The sequence below is a fragment of the Symphalangus syndactylus genome, chromosome 13 (assembly GCF_028878055.3).
Source record: "Symphalangus syndactylus isolate Jambi chromosome 13, NHGRI_mSymSyn1-v2.1_pri, whole genome shotgun sequence".
NCBI classification, from domain to species: domain Eukaryota; kingdom Metazoa; phylum Chordata; class Mammalia; order Primates; family Hylobatidae; genus Symphalangus; species Symphalangus syndactylus.
The window spans coordinates 122,322,426-122,335,726 of record NC_072435.2 but is presented as its reverse complement, the minus strand read 5'-3'; positions in this window follow the sequence as shown (position 1 = coordinate 122,335,726).

The following is a 13,301-nucleotide window of genomic DNA, read 5'->3' as shown; positions in this document are numbered from 1 at the left end:
CAGCTACTCAGGAGGCTGAGGCAGGAGAATGGTATGAACCTGGGAGGCAGAGCTTGCAGTGAGCTGAAATTGCACCACTGCACTCCAGCCTAGGTGACAGAGCAACACTCCGTCTCAAAAAAAAAAAAAAAAAAAAGACTTGAATTTTTACTTGGGTCTCATTTAATCTGAAACAATTTTCCTCTTAATATGTCCATCTGGCTAGCTGTCTTCAGGTCCCTGTTGAACTATCACTTTATTAAAGAAGACATTTAATAAAACACATGTTAAGGAATTTGCAACTGTTTCCAGCCCCTTGACACATACCTTATCTGACGCAGGGGGTATGTATGGATCTTTATGTTTGCTGTCTGTGTCATGCACTTAATTATCAGCTCCACAGGGTGTGAGGCTTTGTTTTGTTCACTTCTCAGTCCCCAGCACGCAGAAGAGAACATGGACTATGCATTCCAATCCTTCATGAGGAATGAAAGGATGAGCGAATGAACGCATTCAAGATATTGTGCTCTTAAATCCTTTGTGAAACTGTCTGCAGGTCTCCGCAAGTTCTCTATTAGGTGAATAATTGTACAATGGGTCACGATGACCCTTGTCAAAAAACCTCCCCCCACCTCAGTTTCTTTATGTGTAAAATAGAGATAAAGATCTACCTTACGAAAGTTGTTATAGGGCTTAAAGATAATTTAATAGATGTCAGCAATTTGTTAAATATAAAGCATCATGGAAATTCTAGTGAGTTTACTACTCTTGTTCACTTTTAAAATAAGATGATCATTCCTGGTTCTGGTCCAAAACCAAACAAAAATGGTAAATCACTGTCACAGACAGGTATATACTGGCCAGTTCTTAACAGGAGTAATGAAGCTGTCCTGCAGTATTTGTTTTATTTACCCACACTGATTGCATGCGAGGTACAGCTGAACTTCCAGTAATTGTCCTCTTTGCTAGATACCTTCTGTTTGCTTCCCTCTTCTGCTTTCCATCCTTCTCCACCCTGCCCTGTTCTTTAGAGTACAACAAGGAAACTGACCTCTTTGGACGCTGAGCTTCCTTGTTTGCTGCCTTCTAGTTGTGTTTGGCCAATGGGAGAATTTTGGAGCTCAGAAGCAAGAGAAGCCAAAGTATTTTATTCTCTCCACTTCCTCCCTGCCAGGTCACAGCTTGGAGGTGTTTGCCTTCCTCGGCCAAGGCCACAGCCCCCAATGAGGTTCTTATTGTGTTCTGGGAATAGCTTCTTCCTCTTGCCCTTTCAGTTTTGAGCAGTAACTCCTTCCCACGTTTGGTAGTTCTTGCGTGTTTCATCATATGTTATTGCTTCCCCTGATTCTGCCAACACCTGTTTAAGGAGTTCTTGCACATTAAAATTTATGCTTCCCCATTTGAGTGTGACCCACAGTCCCTTTCAAGATCGTTACAGATACACTGTATGTAGGACAATTAAGCTGGCACTTGCATATTGCTTACTTCATACCACAGAGTTGTAGATGTTCAGGTACTTTGGAAAAGATATGGATTTTATAGATGAGGACACTAAGGCCCATGGATGATAATTTGTCTAAAGTCACACAGCACATAAGTAGCATAGATGTGACCTGAGACAATTTGGCTTCAACATAGCAGTTTGCTACTTTTAAAATCTTAAATGAGGGCCGCTCAGGATAGTGACTTTTCCAATTACAAAGCCAGTGGTGTTTATTACATGATTTACTATTCATTTATCACCATTCACTGTGAGAAGTGCTTATTCGAAGTCATTAACTGAGCTCTCCGGTCACCCAGTGATCCTTAATTCAACAGAAAATTTTGTTTTTTTGTGCCCCAGCTAATCTGTGCTTGTTAATGTATAATTAGTGTGCAGTATCTTACTCTTTTATAGAGACAATGCAAAACCAGGCAGAACAGGGATAATTTACACATAATCAAAGATGATTACACATTTTTTTTCAAATTAATCGTGTAATAAATTTTCACAGCCATTTTTACACCTAAGTTTTCTTGCATTTCAACACAAAGGCAGCAGAAATAAAGGTTGGTAAGCATGGTATACTGAAAGCCAACTCATATCAGCTTATCAGAGTCAGTTAACAAGAATTTTATGAGCTTACTGTTAAGTACAACCACTATTAAACAATGTAAAACCAAATAATGCTCCAATTCCTGCAACTGTTCCCCAAAAAAGTGCTCTTGCAATGAACAGTGCTGAAGTTGAAAAGAGTTTCAGTGTAATGAATATAAGTTAAATGAATGTTAAAAATAGTGTAAAAGTACATCGCTTATCCTATTTAATGACAATAAATGTAATGGGAAGAGCAAACTTGAGATGTAATTCCATTAGAAAAGAAACCGTTTTTGGGGGGTGGGAAGAGGGAGAGAATCAGGAAAAATAACTAATAGGTACTAGGTTTAATACCGGAGTGATGACGAATCCACGGTTCCGTATCTTGGTCGTCACAGGTGCAATTTATTCAGGGAAAGCCCATTCTGTTTGGCTATAAGTTTTGGTGTGGTGCCGTATGTCTGGGCTACACTTGCTGGTTTCAGCCGTATCAGGGTAAAAACCCAAATACTAAACATGAGGCATATGGTGTTGTTGTGTCACTTGTCTGTCAACTTAGTGAGGCACTTACAGAGGCACACTCTGCACAATACCATTTTGTATTCGATAACTTTTTCACCAGTATTGCACTTCTTGATAAGCTCAGTTCAATGGAAAATCGGGCAACAGGTACAGTGAGAAAGGATCACATTGATAAAGCTCCACTGAAATTAGATGTAGCTCTAAAGAAAAAAGAAAGAGGCACATTCCATTATTGAATTGATGGCAAAGGCAGTCTTGTCTGCAGACGGAATGATAACAGTGTCGTCACTGTTGCCTCTTCTGGTGCTGGAATCCATCCCCTCTGTCTTGTCAATCTTTATTCCCAGAAACTGAAAAAGAAGACCCAAGTTCAGCAGCCAAACATGATCAAAGCGTATAACCAGTGCATGGGGAGCATAGACAGCGCTGATGAAAGCATTGATAAGTATCGGGCATCTATCCGTGGAAAGGAATGGCATTCAAGCCCTCTTCTGTTCTGTTTTGAATTGGTCTTACAAAATGCTTGGCAATTGTATAAAACGTATGATGAGAAGCCAATGGATTTTCCGGAGTTTTGTTGATGCCATTATCTGGAGACCCATGGTCACCCTCCAGAACCTGGCCGAAAACAAATTCATACATCTCTCATTGCGTTTGCTTATGAGAGGTTGCGACTTGGAAAACTTGTCCGTTGGATCCAAATTTGCATTGTCAGCAACATGCAAGTTAGAAAATATAGTTTCAAAGTGGTCACATCTCATGGCAGCACTAACCAGTATATTATGTGCATCTGTTCTTTTTTCCCAAAACATATGCCTTCGATGAGCTGAGATGCAATCATTCAGAAAAATAATTCCTAGGAAACATTTGAGTTCGGAGCTTTTTAAGCCACGATGTACACCCTTACTTCGAGCGTGTAAGTTGGAGTACCTGACAATGAGTTCAACGACCTTGTCATCAAGAAAACATTCAAGAATTTCTGTGGGAGTTTTCATTTCGTTGAAGAAATCATTTGGTGGTTCTGTAACTCTAGCTGCTATGAGTTGTGCAGTTAGGTCATCTTTTTTTCCATTTGCAAACAATTTTTGTCACTTTCCTCTTCCTTGATGGTGGAGGTTGCTGCACAGTAGAGGCAGATGGAACTTCGTCGGGAGAGTCATCTTTAGGTGTGTATGAGGGATCATCTGAGTCAGACTCAGCATGAGTGCCATCTTGAATAAGATGAGCAACTGTGTGCAACAAAAAGCCTGGCAGACTAGTTATTATTCCACCTTCTTCATCTCCTGAATCCTCAACAGAAACAGGTGCTGCCGCAGTTTCAGGTTGTTGTAGCACTATAGCACTTGAGTCTGTGCTGTCATCTGTCTCTAAAAGGTCAATTATTTCATGTAAACTTACAGTTCAAGGCATCTTGGGACTAACACAGAAAAAAAAGGTATTATTAGTCCTAGTGGCAGTGGTTTTGCCTAGTGTTCTAAAAATGGAATATGAAAAATGCCAAACCCATAATTAATGCAACTATAATCATTTCTGTATTTTCTTTTTAAAGCACAGTAGTATAACTAGTAGAGAAGTAATAAAATAAATTACTAGTCTAGGATGTAGTGCAATGAAGTTATATGTACCTGTCTTCGGATACTTCCTCAAAAATGTTTCCCAAACTAACTTCACTTTTTGACAAGCTCCCAGCACACCCGTTTCTGCAGCAGTGACTAAGGCTGTGCACCATGTGATAACATGTACCCTCAGGAGGCAGACACGTGTGAAAAATCAAATCTTGGTGATGATCTTGAGGAGTAGGATATAAATAACTCCCACATGCTTAGTGCTCCAATAATGGAACAACAGGTGTAAATTAAGTAAGGTACAATTAAAAAGTCAGCAATTTTCCCAATATTTTTCTAGGGTAACTCATTAAAAAAGTGGTCCTTTCACATGGCTCTGCAGTTTTGGTTTTGTCATAAATAAAGTAACTGCTGGCTGATTTATCCCTCTCTGTACCTCCCTGTCCTTCCGCCTTATTAATTTTATACAAAAGCAACTTTGTTATTTGTGGCCTTTCACAAAAGTTTTAGGATCAGCTTGCCATTTGATCCTTTGCCAAGAATTTAGAATCATCATTTTGTCAATTTCCAACATACACAGTCACACACAACCTTTCGCATTTTTATTAGAATAGAACAGAATCTGTATATCACATGGGAAGAACTGACATTTTTATGATATTGAGCCATCCAATTTATAAGCATGATATACTTTCTGTTTATTTAGGTCTTCTATTGTTTCTCTAATAAAGTAGTGGTAACGCTTTCTGTGTAGACCTGTCCCAAAGTTTTACTTCAAAGATTTATTCCTAAGTATTTGATGCATTTTCATCTTTGTTTTCTTTAATTTTCCAAGTGTTTGTTGTTAAAATATAGAAATTTAATTCCTTTTTCATATATGAATATTAACCAAAAGTCTTGCATATGGTTTTTTTGTTATTATTATTATAATTTTAGACAGAGTCTCACTCCGTTGCCCAGGCTGGAGTGTAGTGGCACTGTCTTGGCTCACTGCCACCTCCACCTCCTAGGCTGGAGCCCTTCTCCTGCCTCAGCCTCCTGAGTAACTGAGACTACAGGTGGGCTCCACCAAGCCTGGCTAATTTTTGTACTTTTAGTAGAGATGGGGTTTCACCATGTTGGGCAGGCTAGTCTCGAACTCCTGGCCTTAAATGATCTGCCTGCCTTGGCCTCCCAAAGTGCTGGGATTACAGGCCTGAGCCACTGTGCCCAGCCTTGCCTATGTTTTTAATATTTTATCTGTATATACATCTGTTAATAATGACAATATGTTTAAATTTTCATTTCTGATAACTTTTATTTGGTTGGTGAGTGTTTCCAATGTTTAACTGAAGCAGTAATAAATATCACACTTGTAATAGCTCCAACCTTAAAAGAATAATTTTCTACATTTCATTATTCAAAGTGTGATGCTTGGTTAGGCTTTTTTCTAACATTTTCTCTAATAAATACGTTTTTCTATTATCAGAATATCTTAATGAGTATATTTTAAGTATTAAATCATTTCTTTGAATTTTTTTTCTAATATTTTGGGTTCAAGGGCTTTTCTTGTGGTCCTCAGGGAAAAAAGTAGTGACTATTCTCTAGAATTAACTAGCATTATATTCTTGAAAGTAGTGTCTCTTATGATTTTCTTTTCTTTTTTTTTTTTTTTTTTGAGATGGAGTCTCACTCTGTCGCCCAGGCTGGAGTGCAGTCACGTGATTTCAGCTCACTGTAACCTCCGCCTCCTGGGCTCAAATGATTCTCCTGCCTCAGCATCCCAAGTAGCTGGGATTGCAGGTGCCCACCATCACACCTGGCTAGATTTTGTATTTTTAGTAGAGATAGGGTTTCACTATGTTGCCCAGGCTGGTCTTGAACTCCTGACCTCAAGTGATCCACCTGCCTCAGTCTTTCAAAGTTCTGGGATTATAGGTGTGAGCCACCATGCCCAGCTTATGATCTTTCATTTTGCATTTCTTGGTTAAAAATTGCCTTAATTAATGTTTTTTCTTTATAAAAAGTTTACATTTTGTGTAGAGCACCAACTAAAATTTAGTTAACAGGACTTCTGAGATGGCGACATGAGGAGTTCCATGGAGGAAGAAAGAGCACTACGGGTGAAAACTATGCACAGAGCAGCTGTGAGAGTCTCTGGCCATTGTCTCAACAACATACAGCAAAGGAAGAAACATGTGTTGTAGAAAGCCTACCAAATAGCAAGAATCTGAGGCACTCAAGACATAATCCACCTCCTTTCCCTCAGTTCAGCAGATGGAAGCTCAACTCCAGAGATATGGAGGAAAAAAGACAGAGCTCTCCCTTTCCTCAGCTCCCAACCAAGGAATATTATCTCAGTGGGAGGTACAGGCCACCAACATTTCATGTCTCCTCTAATTCCAAGTTGAGGCTAAATTGCTAGCAAGTACAATTGAGAGGTCAGAGGATCACTTCCTCAGCCTGGCCTTTCCTCTTCAGATAAAAGCTTTATCCCAGGCATTTCAGGCTGACTTGAAGGGCATGCCCCAGATGACCTGAAGGATTCTGGCTGGGAGAGACAAGTCTAGAAAACCATAGGCTGTACCCAGTACCTGTAGTGGTAGCTCAGAGATTGTGCCAAGGGAGAATGGAAGTGTATAAGAACAGAGAGCCCTGACTCTTTCCCCAAAAGAACTGAATGTATTTGAAAAAGAGTGGGGGAAGTTCAGATCTAAGGGCTTGAAAACAATGGAAATGTCGGTGGTATACAAATAATAAACTGGTAATTCCTCATAATTAAGAAGAACATGCTAAAACATAAACCAATTAGTTTACTTGTGAGAACCAGATAATGTGACTGCTATGAATAACCCAAATGTTTGAGGTCAAAGAAAACCTCAAACAATGGCCTCAAAAACTACAGTTTGCCCAAATGTATTGCATCAGACCACGGGGCAATGTATAATCCAGGACATTCTAGAAAACAACAGCATAATCGACCAGCAATTAGTGGAGCCTAATAATTGGATGTGAATCAAATGAGGCAGACAGGTTAACAGAGAGATCAAGGAAAGAAACATTCAAAGAAAACCTTGTTTAAACAACAGTAATCCAATGCTTACCCTGTCCATGTCCAAGGCCGTGCCCTCCGAGGAATGAGCACAAAAGCCTTCACTGTGGATAGTAGACTTTACAAAATAGGTTAGGCAATAAATAGGCAAACAATAAGCAAAGCAGATCCCGGAGAGGGGAGAGGAAAATCTGTATCAAGATTGACTACATTTATTCTTTAAAGTGTCCAGTTTTTCATGACTAAGACAAATGATGTGACATCTGAAACAAGAAAGTGTGACTCATACATAGCAGGAAGGTAGGCAACAAAAACTTCCTGTGAAAGGACCCAGATGTCAAATTTAACAGACAGATTTAAATATGTTCAAACCATTAGGTGTTTGTCCTAATGAATGCAGGACTTAAAACCTAGATGATGGGTTGATAGGTGCAGCAAACCATCATGGCACATGTATACCTATGTAACAAACCTGCACGTTCAGCACATGTATCCCAGAACTTAAAAAAAAAATAAAAAAGTAAAATGAAAATAAAACCAAAAGAAAACACACACAAACATATAAACAATGCTAACAACGCCACATGATTTCAAAAAGAGATAAAAGTTATAAAAAAGAACCAAATGAAATTTCTGGATTTGCAAAGAACAATCATTAAAATGAAAAATTCACTAGAGAGGCTCAACAGTAGATATGAACTGGAAGAAGCAAGAACCTGTGAACTTGATAATAGATCAACAAAGTTTATATAATCTGAATAACAAAAGAAAAAAGAATGAATAAAAATAACTAGCACCTAAAAGACATGCAAGATGCTATTGGACACCAGCATATGCACAATGGGTGTACTAGAAACAGAGGAGTGATAAAGAAAAACAAACAAATATATACTTGAAGAAATAATGGTGGAAAATCTCCCCAATTTGCGGAAAAACATTAATCTACACATCAAAGGAGCTCAACAAACAAAAAATAAATACAAAGATATCTACAGCTAGCAACATCATGGCAAAAACACTAAAAGCTTAAGACAATAAGACAATCTTGAAGGTAAAATGAGAACAAGTTGTTGCATACAGGTAACCCCAATAAGATTAGTGAATGATGTCTCACAAAAAGCAGTGGAAGCTAGAAGGTAATGACATATTTTAAATGTGAAAACAAATGAACAAACACTGTCAACAAAAAAGCTTATATCCAACGGAACTATTTTTCAAAAATCAAACAAAGTAAAGGTATTACAAAACAACTCAAAAACTCAGATAATTTATTGCTGGCCACAGAAAGTAATCCAACTCCTGTGAACAAACTAACAGCACTGGTTAAGATGATTATGTAATTATAAAAGATAGCATGAAAGGATATTTATTCTCCTTTTGTCTCTTAACTAACTTAAAGTATAATTGTATACAAAATAAATTCTATAAAACACTGTGTGTGTATATCCATTCATCCATCATGTAATCTAGCTATTCATCTACCTAATCTCTTTTATCTATTGATCTATCAAACCATCTATTCATCTATCTTTTCATTTATCTCTCATCCATCCTCCATCTATTTAATCTATCTACTTATCTATTAATCTATCTACCATCCTTACATCTATTGTTATATGTAGTTAGGCCAATAATATATACAATATATGGAAAAGGAATACATTTGCAAATGTCAGCACAAAGGTGGTGGGTGACCAAACTCACACTTTCCATTTACAAACTTACTGCAAAGCTGAAGTAGTCAAAGCAGTGTGATCTTGACACAAAGATAGACATATAGACCAACAGGACAGAACTGAGATGTGAGAAATAAACACATGCATGTCAGGCCTCTGAGCCCAAGCCAAGCCTTTGCATCCCCTGATGGCCTGAAGTAACTGAAGATCCACAAAAGAAGTGAAAGTAGCCTTAACTGATCACATTCCACCATTGTGATTTGTTTCTGCCCCACCCTAACTGATCAATGTACTTTGTAATCTCCCCCACCCTTAAGAAGGTTCTTTGTAATTCTCCCCACCCTTGAGAATGTACTTTGTGAGATCCACCCCTGCCTGCAAAACATCGCTCTTAACTTCACCGCCTATCCCAAAACCTGTAAGAACTAATGATAATCCACCACCCTTTGCTGACTCTCTTTCCGGACTCAGCCCGCCTGCACCCGGGTGATTAAAAGCTTTCATTGCTCACACAAAGCCTGTTTGGTGGTCTCTTCACAGGGACGCGCATGAAAATGCATATATAGCCAATTGAGCTTTGAGCAGCAAATAGACAATCACCATGATTTTTAAGCTAAATTAATTGTCAACATTTAAGGCCGAGGTGTGCGGATCACCTGAGGGCAGGAGTTCGAGATCAGCCTGACCAACATGGTGAAACTCCATCTCTACTAAAAATACAAAAATTTGTCGGGCGTGGTGGTGCGTGCCTGTAATCCCAGCTACTCAGGAGGCTGAGACAGGAGAATTGCTTGAACCCAGGAGGCGGAGGTTGCAGTGAGCCAAGGTCATGGCACTTCGGTGACAGAGCAAGACTCTGTCATTAATAAATAAATTAATTAATTAAAAAATAAAATTTGTCTGGTTTCCCTAAAAATTTGGAAAATTCATAAACACCAGGCTACATTCCTGCATACAAAGACTTGGTTGGGGGTGAGTGATGGTTCTATCCACTGACGTTGGGCCACCCTCACTCAGTTCACCACAGTCCCCAAATGACCTGCTACATTTGCATCTTCTCTATGGCTCATTTTGGTGTTTTTGATGACTGCCCCTGGAAAAAATAATTGCACCAATGATTATTTAATTACATGTGTTATGAGTCCTTAAAGAGGAATTCTGAGAGCAGTTTATTGTAACGGGAATCTCTTACCTAGTTTCAGGACTCCATTCCCTGGGAATTCCTCTAAGCGTTTTTGTCTGAGTTAACTGACAGAAAGAGACAGTTAACACTTACTCTTTCTTAGCATGCTTTAAAATTGAAATAATATTCGATAACAATTCATTGTTGCTTCATGATGTGTATGTTATGAGTAATATGTCAAAAGAATTGTGGAAAAAGGAGCTGTGCAAGTTGTCACTATTTTGGGAGTTAAAAAGCTGTTGAAAAGTATATCTATGGCTAACGAGGATATAAATTCTGGTATCTTGACTTTAAGCAAGATACTGAGACATAATATTCAGTTACTAAAATGCTGTAAGGCAAATGTTTCCAGGCCACATATATTCATCTACTTGGCATTCAGAAAATCATGTTGTGTGTTTTGAAGAACGGCATGTGTTTGAAAGAGCCAGAAGTTATATCTTCCAGCCTGCACACTGGCCGGCCCTGGGAACCTTTTGTAATGCAACAAGGTGGACACATTTAAATGTCTTAAAAACAGAAAATACTCACGGTTCTCAGGATATCAGGAGAAGTACTTTAAGGCCAGAAAAGTCCACATATGGAAGAATATGTCTTTCTTTTTTTTTTTTTTTTTTTCACTTTTAGTAGATGAAATTAGGCCATCACGAAAATTACTTCATTTTCGTTATTGTAATCCCACCCAATCAACTTCAACATACCTGGCTTTGTATTGTCTACTTTGCACGTATTATGTTATTTTCTTTTCCATATCATAGGTAACAAAAACAGCAAGCATCTACTGCGTGCTTACCACATGCCACGCTAAGCCATTAGTAGTCTACATAAAATACTTAATATAACCCTAACAATGGCCTTATGCAGTGGTTATTATTACATTCCACTTTTATGGATGGAGAAACAAGGCTATAAGCAGTTAATATGGCCTGAATCAAAGAGCTAATAAATGCATAATAATAAGTGTGGATCAAGCTATAAATCCGTCTCTCTGGTATCATAGTTGTTTTATCTGTAATGAAAACCCAAACTTTTCCCTAGTGCACACTTCCACGCCATATACATGTGTGTTTGCATTTTACTCTTGCCTCACGTTTGATGTGTCTGCAAATGGTCATCATGCTAGTAATATACATATACATTACAAACTTAATATAAAATGATAAGCTTAGTAAAAAACAAAAAGGTTTGTCAAAATTATTAAAATACACTGTCTATTTGCAACTATATAAACACATAGATACATAATAAGTATTGGTAGTAATATAAAAGGCAAGATTCCTTTAAAAACATGCCGGTACTGTCTTCTCTAAGTCTTTCAGCTCTCTGAACTGGTTATTACTGTACCTCCTCATTTCTTATGATCTTGTTCCTAGGATGAAATAAAGAGACAAACTCAGTTTACGAAGGTTGTAAAAGAGCCTGAAGTCCAATTTTTGTCTTCCCCTTGTGAGTGTACTGATAACTTGATTTAATTGCTCAGCCCCTGTGAGGAAGCTTCCAGTAGAACTTCTCGCTCTCTGCAAGCCAGGCATTGCAAACAACATTGAGACTGATACAACTGTACTTGCGTCTCTGTGTTTCCCTTCTTTCCTGAATCTTGGCCCTTCATGTTCTAATTACCTTAGTAACCCTGCATTCCACTTGTATTTTTTCAGCCTCCTGGGACTACCTAAAACCCTGTCTACTTTATGTTTTCTGTGAGGATTTCTGTTTGACTTCTCAACCTCTTATTCCATGTTGCTTATAACCAGCAAATCCTTGAAGGAAAAAAGTGAAAATGTCTGTTTCACCCTGATAAGTTTCTGATCCCTCTGGCATCCTGCTCCTCATATACTGGATGTCTCAGTAGCTCCTCAATGTCATCAGGTTTTTAAAAAAATGTTTCCAACTTTCTTAGTTTTTCCCAATGGTAGATTGGCTCTGCAGCAAACTAACCCATCAAACCCCAAAGTGGAATGTCTCTCATCTACTCTTCTTTTATTCCATCCTCTCTGAATTTCACATCGTTCTGCACTTTTTGGCTTAGTTAGAAACTTGAATCCCTCTTATAGCCTCTCAAAAGTTGTTTCTGGGGCAGAGAGCTCAATAAGTCTCAGGCAGCGCAACTAAAAAGGAAGACATTTTTTCTCCCATTCACCTGAATCTAGCCATGAAAAGAGCCTTAAAAGGAACAGAGTGATAGTCTCTGCCCTGGTCTTTCCCTAATCTATACTAAATTAACATCAGTTTTGTGTTTGAGGCAGAGAAATACACATAACTTTATATTAGGTCCTAAATAATATTTTTAGTAATACCGTCAAGAGCCCTCTAATTGGCATCCACTTTAGCCTTTAACTTAGAAAATCTTGGAGAATAGTGAAGGAAAAATCTATAGTAATTAGATTTCTCAGAGAACAATAAATACCCCTGGGACTAATGCCACTTTATTTGCCAAGGATTTGCTTCTGTAACATGGCGTAAGAGCAGCAAGAAACAAAATCAAATAACTTCACTTGCTTTTTACGTGGCAGGCAAGGGCCATTTCGTTGAATATCTGCACACGAGTCTACATTTTAACAGAGATGATGATGGATGTGTTTCTCTAAAGAGAGAGTGCTTCCCTGTGAGAGCTGTTTCTGAAAAGACAGAGCCCTTATTGTGTGCCAGTTGCACCAGACACTGGCTTTTCCTGCTCCGTGTCACTGTTTGCAAACCGGAGTTTCACATTTAAGTCTATGCAGAATGTTTCAGATGTATGGCTTGAACTGGGTGCCTATTTATGTGTGTCTCCTAAAACGATACAGCTAGTATATTTTCCTTTTTCTTTCTTTCTTTTTTTTTTTTTTGAGACGGAGTCTCGCTCTGTCACCCAGGCCGGAGTGCAGTGGCGCAATCTCGGCTCACTGCAAGCTCCACCTCCCAGGTTCACGCCATTCTCCTGCCTCAGCCTCCCGAGTAGCTGGGACTACAGGCGCCCGCCACCACGCCCGGCTAATTTTTTTTGTATTTTTAGTAGGAACGGGGTTTCACCATGTTAGCCATGATGGTCTCCATCTCCTGAGCTCGTGATCCGCCTGCCTCGGCCTCCCAAAGTGCTGGAATTACAGGTGTGAGACACTACACCCGGCCTATAGCCAGTGTATTTTCATTGTATGAATAAAGCAACTAACATCACTCATCTTCTGGGTACACAGGTTCGGGTTTTAGGCCACATGGGCCTCCTTCTGGTGCCGAGCACACACACTTGTTTGTTCTTGCAGCCGGGCTTTTGCGCTTTCCTTTTCCTTAG